The sequence below is a fragment of the Equus caballus genome, chromosome 15 (assembly GCF_041296265.1).
Source record: "Equus caballus isolate H_3958 breed thoroughbred chromosome 15, TB-T2T, whole genome shotgun sequence".
NCBI lineage: Eukaryota > Metazoa > Chordata > Mammalia > Perissodactyla > Equidae > Equus > Equus caballus.
In genome coordinates, this window is record NC_091698.1 from 32,857,443 (window position 1) to 32,878,472 (window position 21,030).

At 42.2% G+C, this 21,030-nt stretch overlaps 1 protein-coding gene across 3 annotated transcripts in view; it reads right to left on the bottom strand.

Moving 5' to 3' along the window:
* Nucleotides 1-21,030, bottom strand: part of SPMIP9 (sperm microtubule inner protein 9) — a 62,418-nt gene that overhangs the window by 16,366 nt on the left and 25,022 nt on the right. Inside the window, exons 3-9 of one of the 3 annotated variants that reach the window (XM_070236200.1) lie at nt 16,996-17,138; nt 13,931-14,034; nt 12,958-13,186; nt 12,548-12,696; nt 10,808-11,206; nt 4,313-4,571; nt 3,319-3,425 (exon numbers count right to left, since the gene is read on the bottom strand). The gene's annotated coding sequence lies outside the window, so the exon portion shown is untranslated. Of the gene's footprint in view, nt 1-3,318; nt 3,426-4,312; nt 4,572-5,640; nt 6,305-10,807; nt 11,207-12,547; nt 12,697-12,957; nt 13,187-13,930; nt 14,035-16,995; nt 17,139-21,030 lie in introns of those variants that run through there. The other 2 variants (XM_070236201.1, XM_023618759.2) reach the window with 2 other exon arrangements.

Here is a 21,030-nt window from a genome sequence, read left to right on the forward strand (position 1 = left end):
CCACTACTGCCTTGCAAATGCTCTCATTCTGCTTTTAGTAATGAGTCTTGATCATCTGATTTCCACGGCAATTTTGCTTTCCTCCAAAAGGTTTGCAGAATAAGGTGCCTGCTTTAATCACCAATGGATGGGTGCGTGATGCGTTTTGTAATACAGTTGTCCCTCATAACCATGGGGGCCTGGTTCCAGGATGCCCCGCAGATACCAAAATTCACGGATGCTCAAGTTCCTTAGTCCTCCCCTCTTATCCACGGGTTCCAGATCTCCGGATTCAACCAACCACAGTACTGTTTTACCATACACGGTTGATTGAATCCACAATTGCGCAACCCCTGGATACAGAGGGCCCCGATTGTCCTTAGTCTCTCACCTCAACTCACCTCACCTGGGCACTCACTTTCTCGGAGCTCTCTATTACATTTATTTTTTCTGCCGTACCCAGCTTTCTGTGCATGGTGGTGGTGGCCCCAGCAGTTAAAACTCGCTTCAGTGGGAAGTTCCCTGTATCAGTTCCTAAGGCTGCCAGAACAAGTTACCCCAAACTTGGTGACTTAAAGCAACAGAAATTTATTCCCTCACAGCTCTGGAGGCTACAAGTCTGAAATCAAGGTGTCAGCAGGGCTCTGCTCCCTCTGAAGCATCTAGAGGAGAATCCTTCCTTGCCTCTTCCAGCTTCTGGTGTCCCCAGGCGTTTCTTGGGTTGTGGCAGCATAATCCCGGTCTCTGCCTACCTCAGTCTTCACGTGGCTGTCTACTCTGTGTGTCTCTTATAAGGACACTCTCTTTGGATTTAGGGCCCACCCTAACCCAGTGTGATCTCATCTCTATCTTTACCTGACTATATCCACAAAGACTCTATTTCCAAATAAGGTCACATTCTGAAGTTGCGGGTAGCCCTGAATTTCAGGGGACCTTATTTAACCACATCCCTGTAGATCAGGGGCCTTGCTAAAACACATCCCGCATTGCCCCAGCAACACCATTAGACACTGCCTGGCAGCCCCTGCAGGGCTCTGAGCCTGGCTGTTCAATGACACTGAGCCACAAATACATACCTCAGCCGCCCCTCAAAATACCTATCTTTTCCTTCAGACTCACATATTCCAGCTTCTACACATCAGCAAGCACAGTGCCATATCCTCTTTGCCCCTATGCTCAAATCGTAGAAGGGCAGAGCAGGCAGGACCTTTGGAGATGCTGTGAAGCACTTTTATTTTACTGTAACCAGCCCCCACTTCAGCCCCGTGAGTGATGTCTTTTCATTCTTCTAGGCTTTACAGACCAGAATGTTCCAGGCAGAGAAGGCCTTCTCCAAGCTCCAGAATAGAGAGCGCATCTGACGTATTCCTTGTCTGCCCTTGTGGACAGTCCCTGCTTGGTGAGGCCAGTTGCATCTGGCTCTACCCCTTGAAACCTCAACGTGTCCCAGACGTCTGCCCACCTCCTGAGTTCTATCAGATTTGAGCACAGGTTTTCCTCTCTAACCATCTCCATCCAAGTCAGGCATGATTCCAGGTCATTGCAAGGTCCACCCTACGGCCTGGAGCAGCATTCCATCACCTTCTCCATGCCAGTTAAGTTCTCCTCCCTCCACTTTAACTTCAAGGTCCCATCTGTCATCTCTCATCCCCTCTAAACCTTAAACACCCACATCCCCAAGCACCAACTCAATTCCTTCAGGCTTTCTCACTCTTTCAGAAACACTACACTTGCATCAACTCCACTGTAGTCCCTCACCCATTTCATTTTCAGTCTCTTCCTGTTTTCAGTCTCTTCCCTCCCAGCCGCACCCCCATGGCCCATCACTTCAGCCACTCTCTTATCCTCAAGCCCCCTTACCACAGTGTTCATCTGCTGCAACGCTCAGCAAAATCTCAAATTTAGATCATCCAACTGTTGTCTTCTCAGCACCCCATCCAGAACTTCCAGATATCTCTATTAGGATGCCCCACAGATGCCTCAAACTCAGCATATCCAAACTGAGAGCATTCCTCCCCTGGTAATCCCAGCCATACCTAGTACCATTCTGGCTGTAATAGTAATAACGATGACAACAACATTCATACATATAACTATATATTTCTTGGATGCTACAACAAGTAGTGTAACCCTATTAATGGCATTGTCACCCTTGCAATAAGTCCTTTTCTGTAGATGAGGTGACTGAGGCTCAGAGAATTTGTGTAATTTATCCAGCCTCACTGTGAGTGACTCAAATGCAGACTCCTCTGTTCTCTACAAAAGGCCTCACTGGTGCCCTAAGCCACCTGAGAGTTGGTTTGATGCCTCCTCCTCCCTGTCTCCCACATCGCTGGGTCCTATTGCTTTACCTCATTCCTTCCTGCCCCCTTATCTGCCTCTCTCTCTCCATCCTCATAAGGCTCCTTGGTCTCATCATTAGCTCTTCTCCTCTGGAGCGCTGAAGGAACCTCTAGTCTAGATCTCTCCCAATCCACCTCCACCCTCTGTCCCAGGACACTTCCTAAAGCCTAAATCTGTGCAACAGGCTTCTTGGCAAAGGGGAGTCATGGTAGGGCCAGAGATCTTCCTAGAGCTCAAGGAGCTGCAACCCTTCAAGGCACACCGTCCCTGGATAATCCCCCATACACATGACTTATTTGTTATTAATCAATGAACTGACAAATACAGATGAAGAGGCTACAAAGGGTCCAGCAGAACCCAAGAGTAAAACAGAGGTCAAGACGCAGTTCCTATAAATTACCTGGAGAGCTTCTTAGCGATTCTGGTGCCTGGGCCTCAACCCCAGAGAATTCGATTCAGTGGAGAAGGGTCAGGGGATCCGCATTTCGAACAACACCCAGATGACCCTGTTGCAGGTGCTTCCTGAACCCACTTAGTGAAACAGTGACACCAAGAGTCACCTCCAAGAGGCAATTACGATGCAGGGAAACAGGCTGACACAGGGTCCTGTGGGAACCCAGAGAGGGGCTCTGAACTCAGAGTAAGCGTGTGGTAGGGATGGTGAGGGCGTCTAAGACTTCCTGGAGGAGCTGAGCCCTAGGGTGGCAGGTGGGGTGCGGTGGCTGCGTGCACAGCTGTGTCGTGCACAGCTGTTCTCAGCGACAAGGGCCCTCTCCTTCCCACACACACCTCTCAGCGGGTAAGCTGGTCTTTGCTGAATCATACCTCTCGTTTGAGATTGCCTTTGATCTTCATTTGAACTCAATTTAACTGGTAAGCAAAGGTTGTGGGGCCCACACGGGGCCTATGACTGGTCAAAGCCAAGAAGGTAACAGCTTAGATTCTAACACTTGATTACCCAGAGGGATGGATGTTATGGAAAGAAAGTGGACTTACTATTCAGAAACTTGTTTTCTTGGCCCAGCTTGCCGTAATCAGCTGTGTTACTCTAGGCGGCTCATTTAACCTTTCTGAGGACAGGAAAGACATAAAACCAACAGGACCTGGTGATGAGAGAGAGACAGAGAGATAGAGAGACAAAGCTATTGAAAGAGAGAGACATCATCAGAACCTGGGACCTGGTTCCTTCATGTCACTAAAGGTCTAGAGGGCGGGGGAGTCCTTGTCCTTTTTTTCTCCATTATATCCCTAGGGAGCAACCATAATAGGGCCTCCAAAATAAAAAAAATGCATAAAAATAAAAACAGTAGGACTCGGGGGCTGGCCCCATGGTCTGGTGGTTAGGTCTGGCACACTCCACTTCAGCAGCATGGGTTTGGTTCTCGGGTGCAGACCTATACCACTCATTAGCGGCCATGCTGTGGCAGCACCCACATACAAAATATAGGAAGGCTGGCATAGATGTTAGCTCAGGGCAAATCCACCTAGAGCAAAAAGAGAAAGATTGGCAACAGATGTTAGCTCAGGATGAATCTTCCTCAGGAAAAAAAAAAAAAGTAAGACTCATGGTAAATTTTTCTCTCAATTCTCAGAATCAGGAAAAACTGCTTCTTTTTTTTATTTAAGATTGGCACCTGAGCTAACGTCAGTTGCCAATCTTCCTTTTTTTCTTTCTTCTTCTTCTCCTCGAAGCCCCCCAGTACATAGTTGTATATTCTAGTCGTAGGTCCTTCTGGTCGTGCTATGTGGGACACTGCCTCAGCATGGCCTGGAGCAGTGCTAAGTCCATGCCCAGGATTTGAATGGGCAAAACCCCAGGATGCCAAAGCGGAACACATGCAGTTACCACATCACCACAGGGCTGGCCCCAGGAAAAACTGTTTCTTAAGGGAAAAAAATGGACATGTTTCTATTTTCATGGATACTGCAAATCACGTGACCATGGTTAACTTTTATTTTCTTCATATCCCTCATCACAACCTGCAATTACCTTGCTTGTGTATTTATTTCTTTGTCATCCAACTGCTGTTGGACTTGCCCCCATGGTGCCCCAGCGCCTGCTCAGAGATGAGGAAAGAATGGTCCCCTTTGCCTCTCGCACCAGCTTCCAGGAGTCCAGCCAGCTCTGCTTCTCATCTACAGGCTGTGGGCCATCTTGATCTTGGCTTTAACTTTTCCTGTTCTTATTTTCCCTACTTATTATTCTTGTTGCATAGTCAATATTTTTGCAAGCCACCCTGAATCCCTTTCTGGAAGGAGAACAGGTACAAACAAGTATATTATTAATCATCAGCATTCTCTTTCAGAGACCTATTAACTCCTTCATTCAACTCATCCCTTTGTTAGTGTCTGTTACACACTGGTCACTCTTCTGGAGAGAGTGACAGGCACTAAACAAGTAAACAAAGAAAGAAAGTGGTTTCTGGGTATAATCAGTGCAAGGGAGGAAACGAGCAGGAAAACAGGAATGGATGGCAGCATCTATGTGGGAAAGTGCAGGGAAGGCCTCTCTGAGGAGGTGGCATTTAAACAGGACAAGGAGAGGTAGGGATGTTCATCCCAGATGAGTAGCACAGAGAAATAAGCTGGGTGGGTTTCACAGGAGGGACAGAAGGCCAGTGTGAGTGCGGGGAGGAGCAGGGTAGTGGAGAAGACAGAGGAGGCAGCAGCCAGGCCAGGCAAGAAGGGCCTCATGGGCTAGGAGTGTAGATTTTGACCTCAGTGCAATGGGAAAGCCCCATTTGAACCTGGAAATGACAGGTTCTGTTTTTAAAAGATTACATCCATTCTGTAGAATACTATTTAGCAATAAAAAGGAGCAAACTATTCATACACACAACAACTCGGGTAGATCCCAATGGCATTATGCTAAGTGAAAAGTTTTTTTAAAAGTTCACTTTCTTTGTAGGGGGAGGAAGACTGGAGATGAGGAGCTCACAAAAGACATGACAGAGGTGGGACAAAGTGGTGGCAGTGGAGGTAGTGAGGCCTGGAGGGAGGGGAGAATTTTGGGGGCTGCCAGTGGAACAGATAGAGGGGTAGAAGGAAAGGAGGAAAAGAGAGTCAAGAATAACGCCCAGGTCTTAGACCTCACCAACTGCAGGGATGGTGGCACCACCAATTACTGAAATGGTAGAGAATGGGGGAGGACCAGGCTTGTGTGGGTAGCACATTCTTCTTTTTCGTTCAGTGTGGAAAAGTTCACATAAAGAAAAATGCTTAAAATATACAGACACAATCTAATGAATTATTCCAATGCGTCTCGCATGCACGTAACCTCTACCCAGATCAAGAAGTAGAACCCTGCAAATCACTCACGCTGCCAAAGTTCTTCCTGATCACAAATAGCCTTCCCACAGAGGTAAGTGATATCTTATTTTTAGAGTATGGGCTCCTTGATTTTCTTTCTAGTTTATCCCCCCAGGTATGCATTGGCCATGTTTAGTTTGAGATGCCAGGAAGCATCCAAGTGGAGGTTTGAATTCAAAGAGCTCTAAAGTTCCTCCTAACACCTTCGGCAGGCTTTTGAATATGGTCAATTCTCCATATACTTTAAAGCCATTCTCTTCTTGAGGCTGTTGATGACAACGTGGATATTATAAATATTTGAAGAAGATGGTGAAAGCTTCAGGGCTTGCGGCAAAGATGTCCTTTTTGCTTTGCTATTTCCTTTCCTTCTTTTGACTCCTTGTGAAGCCTTCAAATATCAAGTCTATTTCCATATATATTTCCAGAAAAATCACTTGAACATAATTCAATAGATCGGTGGGTGCTCAGAACATCTATTTCAGCAGAAGTTTACGTTCTTTTAGTTCTTAGGACCAGGAGAGGTGAAGAGCTGAGATGGAATGCTGTTTCTGCCCTGACTGCCCTGGGACAGGAGCCCTCCCTCCAGTTCTGACAGCGTTGATCTCATTGGAATGACGAGGCCCAGTTGCTTGCGGCCAAATGAAGGGTTCCATCTAGGTAAGGCATTTACACTGATATTGCCTCTAATAACCTTAGAGATAGGATTGTTGGGCTGGGAGGTGTCACAAAGGCCAAGCCCCCTGTTGTTAACTCAGAGAGCTCGATTGGGCCAAAGAGGCAAAGCAGGGCCTATCTGGCTGCAGAACAGGGTGGGGAGTCCTGGCTGCAGAACAGGGTGGGGAGTCGCCATGCAATTATGAGGCAACTCCTTTAGAACTTCCTTCAAACAGTGCCTTAGGCAAACCATACCTTGATGTGAGGCCCTCACCTAAAAGCTGCAGGTGATCCTTTTCCTCAAAGTGCTCTGACCCTCTCACCACCACAGCTGTTTAAGCCATCACCCCTCTGCCCCAGGTTCCTCCAGCACACAAATATCTTATGCACGTATTCCTATATGCCCACACATAGACGATGCCAGACAAACCCAAGATAGCACTGGTTTAAGTCCATTTTGTCCATTTTGTGAGATCTGAGAGATCTGGGGACAGTTTCCAAGGCCAAGGGGTTTGCTCCGCCCCCACTCCCACCCCCACCTTGATTGCAGAGGAACTTGCAACCCTCAAGGCAAATGGTGGGCCCAGGGGACTCCTCTGATTCAGGGAGTGCAGTGGGAATGGTGGGGATCCTTGGAGACAAATCTGTGTCTGTCCTTCTCTAGCTGCCTGAACTTGGCCAACTTTCTCAAGCACTTTGTGCCCACATTCTTCATTTGTCAAATAGGAATATTACCAGCACCTTTATAGGAGCTATTTCAGATAAAAAATTCAGCACTGGGCCAGGTGTGCAGTAAGCACTTTTCAACTCACGCTACTTAACATCTACTGTTTGATACTAGGTGCCAGACACTGCAAAACGTTCTGCAAGGCTCACCTCCTCTTGTCCTCATAACAGCACTAAGGGGGAGCTCCCATTATCAAGTCCATCCTACAGATGAGGACACTGAGGCTCAGAGAGTTAAGTAACTTGCCCTAAGTTACAAAGCTAATGAAGTGCTATACTGAGTGTCAAACTCGGGTTGGCATCACCATTGTGCTGTGCGGCCTCCAATACCACTGTTGAGTTCAATTCAGTTACTGACTTCTGCTAGCTGGTGTCAACAGCCAGCTCTGTGCCGGTCCAGGGTACTGCTCCTCCTGGGTGGTGAGAATCCAATGTGACCTGCAGCTGAGAAAGCCAACTGTGGGGCGCATTTCCAAGACTGCTGATGGAGTACGCATTCTAGCAGGGACATCTGTTTTTTACATATCACTTAGTGAATTTTATTTGTTCAACCCAGAACAACTGATAATGGCCAGCTTCATAGACCCTGAAGATATTAAGGGGAAAATGCCCTGCTGTTTCTCCTAGGGACTTCCTGCATGAGGTTTTTCCCATCTTCTGGTTGACAGGGACACAACAGACATCTATGAGCATTTTCTCTGAGCCAGAAACTGTTCCAAGAATCCACAGGCACTGCCATTTACTCCTCACAGTATTCTCACATGAGAACCAGCTATTATTATCCTGGCAAGGTCAAGTCATTGTCCAAAATCGCACAACGGTAGCAGGAACAGAATTAATCTTGGCTCTCTAGGTCTTGATCACTATGCTGTACCATTGCCCAAGAAAGTGTGTTTTTCTGCATATATCGTCTTACATATCATCAGCAGCAATAGATGCCATTATTTTTTTTTTCTCTTTTTTCACCTACAGCATTATATCTGACTGCTGGGTCAAATTTGATATCAAAACACAACTTTTTTTTTTGGTGAGAAAGATTGGCCCTGAACTAACATCTGTGGCAATCTTCCTCTACTTTTTGTATGTGGTACACCACCACAGCAAGGCTTGATGAATGCTATGTAGGTCCGCGCCCCGGCTACGAACCTGAGAATTATAGGTCTGAATACTAGTCCATGTATACACACCTATCTGACAGTTATCATACTGACAACTCCAATCTGAACCCCAGGGCACCAAAGCAGAGTGTGTAAACTTAACTGCTATGCCACTGGGCCAGCCCAAAAGCACAACTTTTATGACTCCCAAATTCACCGGACTTCATTTTAAAATTAAGGTGCTCATTGATGAACTGTAATACAAGGTCTATTAACAATTTTAACAACATTTCCATTAAGAGGTAACAAAATTCATTTGAAATGTTTTTAGACGTTCAATATTTAAAGCAACAGTTACTACCTACGCTCTACATGTTTGTTTGTTTTTTGTAACTTGATGAAAGCCATGGATGGTTTCTCCACAAATGTGGATATTTACATGCAAAAACTCATACCTGCATCTTCAAGGGTTTCTCAGAGCCCCTGGGCCCATCTATGGACCCCAGTGATAAGAATTTGTTCTATGGATTTACAAATGGCGTACCCTTTGTGAAGCAAATGTTCTTCCTCTAACTTGCATTTTATAACTCTCTCTTTCTTCTCTCTCCTTCTCTCCCTCTATACACACAAATACCAGAGAATACTCTCTCATGAGCTGTCATCTATCACCTTTTTTTGTCATCAGAATAGTTTTCTTTTTTTCATATTCTGTGTTTCAAACAACTGTTACCATGACAAACCCTTCAATCTCATAAAACATAAATTAAACAAAAATTAAACATTTGACTAAACACATGTTTAGTCATACACACTTCACTGACAGCATGATATCTAATTGGTGGGTCAAAATTTGATGTGAAAGCACAACTCTTATGATTCCAAAATTCATTGGATTTGCATTTAAAACTAGGGTGCTAACTGGCAAACCATAATATGGTATAATTCTGGGAATATGCTGTTGTTATAATCTTTACCCAAGGTCACTTACAAAGTGATCGCGTGCTGCTTGCTTCATGTATATTTCTGCCAATCCTCACAACAACCCTGTAATGTATCAGAAGGCCAATTCTACAGATGAGGAAACTGAAGACCAGAGAATTTAAGTATCTTGCCCAACATCACACAGTTAGGAAGTGGCCTATGATTTGTTTGGCTTAAAAGACCACTCTTTTTCAGCTACCACACTGCCTCAATTTGGACTCAGATCCATGTTTATAGAATATCCACCTCCCCACACACTCTCACAAACAGAAATGTTCACTCTATGCTTGAACAGGGCTGCCTTTACTGAAACTCTTCATGTCCCTAAAACTTGACGCTGACACAGGGGATGCTCAAGCAGAACCAGCAGAGAATAATTTAGTTTATGTCAGAGTATGTACGAATTCGGCAATCTACCTGTAGAACTTTTATTTTTTAAACCAAAGCATGCAATTAGCATCAGATTCTAAATTGAAAGTGTAGAGCCTAGATTCTACATGTCTAAACATTATTTTGTCCATAAGAACTATTCCAAAATGGATAAACACGTCCCAGATTTTCTACCATTGGCCCGCCTTTGCTCTAATAAGTAACATAAACCTGTCCGGGGAAAAAAACGCCGGAGTTCTGAACAACCACCTGCCGACACTGACAGAGAAGCCAAGCAAGACCTGGCCTTTCACATCAAGAGATAATTAAACAACTGGATGCTTTCAGTGTGTGTCGAGTCACCTCTCCCTTTGATCTGTACTTCAGCGAAGGCGCATCTCGGATCTTAGGGGTCATGGGAGAAGAGGGGGAGGGCAGGAGAGAAATGTCAGTCCACCTTGAAGTACGAAGTGTTTGCTTTTCCCCAGACATCTCGTCTCACTTCCTTTCTAGTGAAAACCGACCCTCCCTATTCCTTAATGAAACTGCCCTGGCATTCTTCAGCTGGCCTTCCCCCAAAAGTTTAAGAAGCTCAAAATAAAGTCAACGCTTTCTGAAAGATCCATGAAGTCTGTGTGTTCTGAAGCATGCTGTGGGTTTTTTGGAGGCTTCCCTGATTTTTTTTTAATTTAGTAAAATTTCAGTCTTTTGTTGCCAGCATCTAAATGCAACAGCTCTGTACTACTGAAAATACTCATCATAATATTAATTAAAAATTACAGTATTTTGTTTAACCCCTCAGCTACAGCTCCTCTCTTGTCCCTTACTCCATGAATGTTACCACAAATTGAAGATCCTACAGATACACAGGATACAAAAGGAGGCTGACTTGGGAGGATGACGGGAAATTCTAATGGAGATGATTTCCAATGACTTTTTCTAGTCTTAAAGTTTCCTTCTTATCTCTTCTTTTGTTTCCCTCCTATGACTTCATACCTTTGGCAATGTAGAAAAATTTGAAATTCTCTCTTCGTCCATCTGTGAGCCACCCCCAAAGGTAATGAGGCCTCATTAATTTCAAAATGATTGAGGAGGCGGGGGGGGGGGGGGGGGGGGGCGGTGGATAAGCCAATGGAGAACCAGAGCTGCTATCCCAGGAATCCTTAACCACTATTGCAAGAATTCTTACCCCACCCTTCCTAACGTGGTTAAGTCAAAAGTATTGTTATCCTAATTTTATAAATCGGAATTCCTAGAAATGAGCAGAGATGTCCCTAGTGCCCTTCTGGAAGCAGTGGCCTGTAGACAAAAACATGGGCTCTCTAGAACTCGAGGCTTCTATTTCTTACCTTTCACAACTGTGAAATAAAATATTTGCCATTATGACTTGAAGGTGACTGATTAGCTAACCCTTGTAGATCTAGCTAAGACACGGAGATATTGCTCTTTGATCCATAGATATAGTTTTTTGGGAACCTGTTGGTATGTTTGATCTGTTCTCCCGCCCTGCCAACGGTGCAATGCCTTTGCTCAAAGAGGTGAGGCATTTCTTTTTTCAAGAGGAGAAAGGACTGTTTGAATCCCAGCTTCAACACTTCCTGGGTGGTGGGGCCGCAGCAGTTCCTGGATCTCTCTGGACTTCAGTTGCCACCAATAAATGCAAGCGATGTCACTCGTGTGCAGGAAGGCTGTGGTGGGAGGTGAAGGAGCTGACGACGTACCCGGCTGCCTTGTCTCCACGCTGTTCCCTGTTCGAGAGAAGCAGCAGGATTCGGCTGAAGGAAATTCCCTCCCATAAGGCCTCTCTCTGCCCCTCATTTATGCAGAAGCTGGAAGAAGTTTGCCTAAAGGAGCAATTTGGTCTTGCCCTGACAGAATGTAATCCTGTTATATCTTTGAACATTAACCACGTGGTTTTTTTTTTAATTGAGAAAAATATTCATTTTCTCTCCACAGTTTCCGTTTATCTCCCAGACTTTACCACTGCCCCTGTCTTCACTCAAATCCTCTGCCACCTGGTGGCTTTGACAACTGAACACTCCTGAATTGTACTGCTATATTATAAGCTTTGCCCTAGCACCTCTTGTTTTCCACACTCAGCCACCAGGAGAATTTGGTGGTTTTTAAGCTACCTTGTGCCTCACACTGTGCAGACCACAGAAGTGGGGCTCGGCGCTGGCCAAGGAAGTAAAGGCCCGAATTCATCATCCTTTTAAGGCATCTGGATATCAAAGGGTTTCTACTGGCATACCAAGAAGTTGTATGACACTAAGCTAAGAGAGTTTCCCTCATTTAAAAAGTAATTCTCAGAGATTCCCAGTGCTCCCCTCACACTTTTGACAGAAGCTTATTTTCTTCTTATTTAAGAAGGATCTCAAAACTATGCATAGGAAAAAAAGTCTGAAATGAAATCACCAAATGTTAACAAGAATTGTATTAGATTGATGGAACTATGTGTTATTTCTTTTCTTTCAACATTTGAGTATTTTCTAAGTTTTCTATAAAATACATGTATTAGTTTGTAATACTTTATTTTATAAACTTTTTTAAAAGAAACTATTTACTAATGATCTGAATCAATGTTAAGTATTTAAAATACTCAAGCCTCCATCCTGTCCAGTACTTTCTTCGATAATCTTTCTCATTTTATATTTCCATGAGGAGTATCCTAATATCAGGTATAGATTCAAATATCCACCATGAGAAGTCCTTTTTTGTTGAATATTGAGTGTCTATACTATTTGTAAGACATATTGAGTTATATAAGGACCAAAACAGAACTGGGGCAGAATTTTGAGTGACAGCTGGGAGACGCTACAGAGAGGCACGTATTTTCGGGATGCAGTTTGGAAACTCCGATGTCCCTATTTCTCTTCCTGTGTTTGTTCCTGGATTTGAAACTGCTCAGCTTATATTCAGTAGCACAGAAACATCTGCTCAAAGTAACGCTTTGAAAAGATCTCCGCATTAGTGTCATTCACATAGAAAACTGAGCAGTCACAACGTTGCAGAAACATGGCAAGGAAAAGAACAAATAAAGCCGAGAGAGTTAAGAGCAGCATTGCCAGTTTGGCTGTGGCCTATTCTACCTGATATCTTGCCTGGTCTCCTTTTCCATCACTGCAAGTTGTCAAGGTGTTTGTGGATAAACAGAACCACTTCTCTTGGTGATCTATCTTCCCCCGCTGCTTGGTTTGTGCACGGATCACTGCCCGTCGTTGGTGAAACGGCGAGAAACCTCGAGAGGAATTAAAAAAATCAAACGTCATTTAATTGATATACAATGCAAGGTATTGTCTCTGTATGTCTGTATGACTCCCGTTAGACCCTGGATGAGATGACGAGGGCCCACTGCCAACCAGAAAGATCCTGGCTTCTTAGAACTTTTAAACCTCTGACATCTAAGGCTCTTTTTGGTCTGGTCCCAACCCAACCTCCCACCTTTCCAGTCTCATCTACCACTTTCATCTATCCCCACAAAATGATTCTTTCTCCTTACCAGCTATCATCTTTTCTTTGCCTGAACTTCTGTGCTGTTCATTCTGTCCAAAACGCTCATCCTTCCATCTTTAGAGGCCATCCAGCTCAAATGTCACTTCCTCTAGAAGCCTTCTCTGATTGCCCCAGATTTTCACTGCATTGTCTCTTTATGTGCCTGACTTCTGTCCCAAATAAGCTTAGACTATATTAGAGAGCTCTTGGTATAGGAGATGCAAAATGATTTTCTGCTGTAGGAATGTTAAATAAAAGCTTACTGAATTTATTTACATATAGACTTACTAGCACAAGAAAAAATTTTCTTTTAATCTTTAGTGCTCTGCATTTGATAGTACCTTCTCCTTATACCTGTTGTTCCTTCTCAGTATCTGCTCTGGCAGATAGGACTTCCCACCCATCCCAGCATCCAGGGCACAAGTTGGAGCTTTTTCTTCCATCTATGGGCTAGGGATATAATTTCTCCTCCTCATTTGACATCTGGCTTCCAGGGTTGATTTGTCATAATGTCATGAGCCTAGCAGACCAATTGGTTGAAAATCAATTTACCAAATGACCAAACTGCTGGATCAACTCTAGCTTTATAATAAGTCTGAGAGGCAGAATTGTGGGAAAGGAGTTACTTAGGCTGGATCTCAAAGAATGGGCAGAATTTGAATGAGGCGTGAAAGAGGAGAGGCAGAAAGGGACATTTGAGAGGAAGCAAGCAGCATGAGCAAAAAAATTCTAACTAAAAACAAAAGAGAAAAAACAGTTTCAAAATAGATGATTGTCAAATACAGGATGATTTCCCGTGGTTATATATGCACTTATTACTGCAATTAAATAAATCATCAAAACCTTTTGTCTCCATTAGAGTCAGATTTCATTTGAATAACAGCCTTGTTTTCTTCCATTTCTTGGTAACATAGCTTCTGCTAAAGGATGGAGAGCTAGCCCTGAAGAATAAATTTGCCTCCCTAAAGGACTCAACTTACGTCAATGGAAACTGGCTTTAGTTTAATGGAAGTTGGCTCATGCTGTCACACAGCTGGGAGTGGGCAGGTGAACTTCAGTATATTTGCTCAGTGTTTTTGATAACCTCAAAAAAGGAAAAATAGATGACAGTAAATCCAGTGGACCTGACTGCCTTCCACACCGTGTTCCTCCAGCTGTGATCTGAGAACCTCCTGCACTGGGATGTGGCCGTGCTGATGGTGGAGGGAGGGGTAGTGTGTATCACATAATACGGGGTCCAGGACCACACCAAGACCCATATCAGACTTGGGGTGGGGCCCAGAAACCTGAATTTTAAAATCTGGTGATTTTTGCATTCATTCAAGTTTGAGAACAAATGCAAATAAATAAATACACCAAAAATGAAATGAGGATCTTGAAAACGTTTTCATTTTTTATAGTACTTGGGACTAGCCCTTCTACTCAATATGTGTATCTTGGTATTTCTTCTTTCAGGCAGAAGAATTACTTTAAATGTCTGATATGTAAGCACAGGATAAACACCTAAACATCACAATTAAAAGTCAGAGATTATCAGGTTGAATAAAAAGCAACTATATGTTGCCTACAAAAAACCCACTTTAAATATAAAGATACAATAAATTAAAAGTAAAGAAAAATACATACTAAGCTAACACTAAAAAGAAAAAGTTGGTATGGTTATATTAATATCAGACAAAGAAAATTTCAGACTCCAGAGATAAAGAAAGTCATTTCTTTTTTTTTAAAGATCAGCACCTGAGCTAACATCTGTTGCCAATCTTCTTTTTTCTTCTTCTTCTCCCCAAAGCCCCCCAGTAAGTAGTTGTATATTTTAGTTGTATATCCTTCTGGTTGTACTATGTGGGACGCCACCTCAGCATGGTCTGACAAATGGTGCCATGTCCACGCCCAGGATCCAAACCTGTGAAACATTGGGGTGCCAAAGAAGACCATGTGAACTTAACCACTCGGCCACGGGGCTGGCCCCAAGAGAGTCATTTCATAATGATGAAAGGGTCAATTCACCAAGAAGACAGAACAATCCTAAATGTTTATGTATCTAATATCAGAGCTTCAAAACTTAAGCAAAAACTGAGAGAACTACAAGGACAAATGCACAAATCTACTGTTAAAGTTAGAGATTTCAATGTCCCTCTATGTATGAGTATGTTTTTTGATGCAAGTAGACTAAAAATCAGTAAGGATAGAGAAGATTTGTTCAATATGATCCACCAACTTGACCGAAGTGACATTTATAGAATATTCCATCCAACAATAGAAAAATACACATTCTTTTCAAATTCATATAGAATATTCACCAAAGTTGACTATGTTCTGATTCATAAAACAAGTTTCAATAAATTTAAAAGGATTCAAATCATACAAAGCATGTTCTCTGACCACAATGGAATTAAATTAGAAATCAAATCAAATATCCCTGGAAAATCTCTAAAACTAAATAACACACTTCTAAATAACTCAAGAAGAAATCATGGGGCCAGCCTGGTGGCGCAGCAGTTAAGTGCGCACGTTCTGCTTTGGCGGCCCGGGGTTCATGGGTTTGAATCCCAGGTGCGGACATGGCACTGCTTGGCAAGCCATGCTGTGGCAGGTGTCCCACGTATAAAGTAGAGGAAGATGGGCACAGATGTTAGCTCAGGGCCAGTCTTCCTCAAAAAAAAAAAGAAGAAGAAGAAATCAAAAGGGAAATTAAAAAGTATTTTGAACTGAATGAAAATGAAAAAGTAACATCAAAATCTGTGTGATGCAGACAAAGAGAAATTTATAACATCAAATACCTGTATTAGAAATGAAGAAATGTCTTAAGTTAGGGCTGCCAGATTTAGCAAACGAACATACCGGATACTCAGCTGAATTTGAACTTCAGACAAAGAATAAATTTTTTTTAGTATAAGTATGTTTCATGCAATATTTGGGATATATTTATTTTTTATACTAAAAAATTATTTGTTGTTTATATGAAATTAAAATTTTTTTTCCTGCTTTTTTTTTTTTTTCTCCCCAAAGCCCCCCGGTACATAGTTGTGTATTTTAGTTGTGGGTCCTTCTAGTCGTGGCATGAAATTAAAATTTAATTGAGTATTCTGTATTCCATTGAAAACCTATCTAAATCAATGATTTTAGTTTCTACCTTAAGAAACTAGACAAAGAAGATCAAATTAAAGTCAAAGCAATCAGAAGAAAGGGAAAAAAATAAAGTTTAAAGCAAAAATCAATGAAATATAAAACAGAAAAACAATAGAGAAAATTGATGAAACTAAAAATGGTTCTTGATCAATAAAACTGATAAATCTCCAGCCAGATTCATAAGAAAAAAAGAGAAGATAAAAATTACAAACATCAGGAATGAGAAATGGAACACCGCTACAGATCCTAGAAATATTACAAGGATAATAAGAAAATATTATGGGCAACTTTATGTCAGTAAATTTGACAACTTAGATGAAATAACAAATTCCTTGAAAGATATGAACTACTAAAACCCACTTAAGAAGAAATAGATAATCTGAATAGCTTTATATTTATTAAAGAGATTGAATTTTTAATTAAAAACTTTTCCACAAAGAAAACTCCAGGCCCAGATGGCTTCACTGGTGAATTCTACCAAACATTTAAGGCGGAAATAATATCAATTCTACAGAAACTCTTCCAGAAAACTGAAGAGAAGGAATATCTCCTAATTTATTCCATAAGGTAATATTATTCTTATATCAAAACCAGATAAAGACCTTACAAGAAAAGAAAACATGCTAATATCCCTCATCAACATAGACACAAAAATTCTTACCAAAATTTTTAAAACTCAAATCTAAAAATATGTTAAAAAATAATAACAATAATACTTCAGGCCTAATGGGTTTTATACTGGGACTGCAAAGTTTAACGTCTGAAAATTAGTTAGTGTAACTCACCAGATCAGCAGACTACAGAAGAAAAATCATATGATCATTTCAATAGATGCAGAAAAAGCATATGATAAAATTAACCATGTATTCATGACAAAAACTCTCATTGAACTATAATTATAGGGTAATTTCCTCACCTTTATAAAGAGAACGTACAGAAAACTTATAGCTAGCATCCTCCTCAACGGTGCAAGACTGCATGCCTTCTCCGTAAGACTGGAAACAAGGTGAGGATGTACACTCTCTCCTCTCCTGTTTGGTATGTTACTGGAGGTCCTATCTAGTGCAATAAGGCAAGAAAAAGAAGCAAAATTCATGCATATTGGAAAAGAAGAAATAGAACTGTCACTCTTTGCAGACAACATAATTACCTATGCAGAAAATCCCAAAGAATATACAAAAGAGTCCCTAAAACTAAGAAGCAAATTTACCAAGTTTACAGTATATGAGGCCAACATATAAAAGTCAATCATATTTTTATAGATTAGCAATGAACAATTCAAAACTGAAATTTTAAAAGTACCATTTACCCTAGCATGGAAAAACACCAAATGGGGCTGTCCCTGTGGCCAAGTGGTTACGTTCGTGTGCTCCGCTTTGGCAGCCCGGGGTTTTGCTGGTTCGGATCCTGGGAGCAGACCTAGCACTGCTCATCAAGCCACGCTGAGGCAGTGTCCCACACAGCAGAACTAGAAGGACCGACAACTAGAATATACAACTATGTACTAGGGGGCTTTGGGGAGAAGAAGAAAAAGAAAAAAAAAAGGAAGATGATTGGCAACAGATGTTAGCTCAGGGCCAATCTTTTTTTAAAAAAAGAAAGAAAAGGAAACTACTCCCACACCACAATCTCAAGCTTAAAAAAAAAACATCAAATGCTTAGGTATAAATTTTACAAAATATTGGCAATGTCTGTACACCGAAAACTATAAAACACTACTGAAAGAAATCAAAGAAGACCTAAATAAATGGAGATAAATACTGTATTCATAGACTGGAAGTCTCAATATTGTTAAGATGCCAATTCTCTTTGATCTATAGTTTTATCTCAGTTTCAATCAAAATTCAAGCAAAGGTTTTTATAAAAATCAATAAGCTGATTCTAAATTTATATGGAAGGGCAAAGGAACCAAAATAACCAAAATAATTTTTAAAAACAACAAAGTTGGAGGATTCACACTACTAGATTTCCAGACTCATTGTAAAGCTACAGTAATCAAGATACACCAATGGAACCAAAGTGAATACAGAAGTGGATGCACACATATATAGTCCACTGATTTTCTACAAAGGTGCAAAGGCAATTCAATGGAAAAAGACTTTTAACAAATGAGACTGAAATAATCGGACACCCCAATAAAAAAAAAAGTCAATCTATACCTTGCACCCTATGCAAAAATTAACTCAGAATGGATCATAGACCTGAAAGCAAAATTTAAACTATAAAACTTCCAGAAAAAAATAGAGGAGGAAACCTTTGTGACTTTGGGATAGGTAAAGAGTTTTTAGATATGACACTGAAAGCACTACGCACACGGTGGAATTGTTTTGTTTCTTGATTGTGGTGCTGGTTACACCTCTACATGTGTTTGTCAAAACTCACAGAACTGTAACTAAAAATGGTGAATTGAATGTAAGTTGTAACGCAATAAAAAAGTTAAATGTAAAAAAAAAAATGTCTGACATGTAAATACCAGAGCTGTGTAAACACGAAGTTTATTAGGAAATTATTATCCCGTAGGTGACAAATGGAGTGGCCTTGGCTGGATCTGGAGGCAGAGACAACTAGGAAGAGGCTGCAAATGGTGAAACACAACAAATTGGGAAGGGCTTGACACAGCCAAAGTAGGAGCTGAGGGAGAGACAACCAAACACACACCAGTGTGAGAATCAGAGAGGAGAGAGGCATAGACTTGAGAGAGGAGACAGTGGGGCTGCCACACTGGGGCAACAGCACTGCAGGAGGGTGGTGACACAAGCTTGGTTGGTGGTAACTGTTGATGGAGGGGCACCCAGGGCAAACATGGGTAGAGATCAGTCAACAGATCACTGTGTACTGAGCCCAGCATGTCACCCTTATGCTGGGATGTGATGGAAAGAACACGGAACCAGGAATCGGGACATCTGGGTTCCAGCTGTGTGACCTGTGAAGCCAGACGAGCCCCAGATGTCACATCTGTCGTGAGGATTTGGAATGATGAATCTCAAGTCTCATCTATGTCTAACAATCTCTTGGTTACGTAATTTACAACCTAAAATGAGTCCCATTGGAACATACGTTTACAAAGTCTTTACAATTTATAAAGCACTCTTAGCACCAAACTCATTCACCCCTCAAGGCCACAGGGAGTGTATGTGGTTATTCCTCTTTTACACATGAGGAAACTGCTCTCAGAGAGGTGAAACAGTTGCTTAAAGTCACTCAAGTCCAATGGCCTTTTGGCCTTGCCATCCCACGCAAGGGACAGAGCGGCCATGACTGGTTGGGGAGATGGCGTTGGGCTGAGGGCCAGTCAGAAAAGCTCATTCCTGGAGTGAGCTACAGTGAGGAGGGTGCTGCAAGTGTGTAAACAACTCTTCATCTACATTCTAGCCTTTGCTTATGGAAGCACTACTTCCAGGTCACAGGTTTGTAAATACTTGTGATAGTAGGTGTGGCAGGCTAAATAATGGCCCTTCAAAGTTACTGGTGTCCTAACCCCCAGAACCTGGGAATACGCTACTTTAGGCTGTAAAGGAGATTTTGCACACGTGATTAAGTTAAGGATCTCAAGGTGAGAGATTGTCCTGGATTAGCTGGGTGGGCCCAATGTAATCACAAGGGTCTTTGTAAGAGGCAAGAGGGTCAGAGTCAGAGAAGGAGATGTGACAACAGAAGTGGAGGTTGAAGTGATGTGCATTGAAGATGGAAGGAAGGGACCACAAGCCTAGGAATGCAGGCAGCCTCTAGAAGCTGGAAAAGGCAAGGAAATGGATTCTATCTTTTCTTTTTTTTAATCATTTCCGCACATTTAAAATAGGCAAAATGTGAACACACACGCACAAATAGAAATCTCTGTGCATATCTCAATCAATATAGTCCATCTGTCCCATAACAAAACGATCATAATTTTGCTGTGTTTAGCAGATACTGTTTAACACAAAAAAATGGTTACACTTTCCCTCCAGAACCCCCCATAAATTGGGAACAAAGAAACTTACAATCCTTTTTTACCCAGAACTGTGTTCAAACGAAAAATGCTGGGGGTAACTTTTATTAACGTGAACTCATTTCACGGTTGAGTTGAGAAAAATACAGGGTTTAAAATTCTCTTGGAGGTTTTGATTATTATATCCATTCTGCTCCAATTTCAAATTTGCCACCCTTATCTCCATAAATACACTTAGACTTCTCAGGTGCAGAATTTTGATTCAGAAAAACCACTCTTGGTTCTCTGAAAACAAGTATTGAAATATCTTAGGAGTTTGCAAAAGGGAGTAAAGCTTCCTTTTTTATTTTGACAATTTGTTTAACATTTGTTTTAACCCAGCTCTGGCTTTGAGCATGATCTACTGCTCCATTGCCCTAAGCGTGAGGTTAGGGATCATTCCAGAATGTGTTAACAGACAGTGACATCATCTGGAAGCAAGAAATGGCTCTCAGGTTACCATATAAATTGACTTAAGCTTTGGAGAGGATTACAGGGCAGACCTGGGCTAAGTGTGGAGATGCCATTACAGCTAAATCAAAGGTAACTGTGAGGTCTGGCAGGCACCTGTCAACAGGTAAGGGAAGGAGGAGCCCAAGAAGGAGTCTTGAGTCAGGATTACATTCTCCAAGCTTTATTTTTATTTCAGGTTAAAGGGTCAGACCAAAAAGCCATTCGCAGTGGTCTTTATTTATGGTTCTCAGAGGACCCGCTGGTGAAGCGTCCTGAAGAAGAAGGATGGCTCAGGTGGGATCTCAGTTTCCCCACCTGGCTGATGACAGACTGAGGGCCTCCCGCTCTGTGAAAGCCCAGGTTTTCACGAATGTGCATTAATGTTTGCAGGCACAACACGAGTGCTCATCCTCTGTTATCTCCCGTGCACTGAGAGCTGTGTGCTTTCCCTCCCTGCTCACTGCTCAGCCACCTGGAAAGACCTGTTTCCACCACCTGTCGTTGGCCTTTGAAGGACAGGTAAGGAGATAG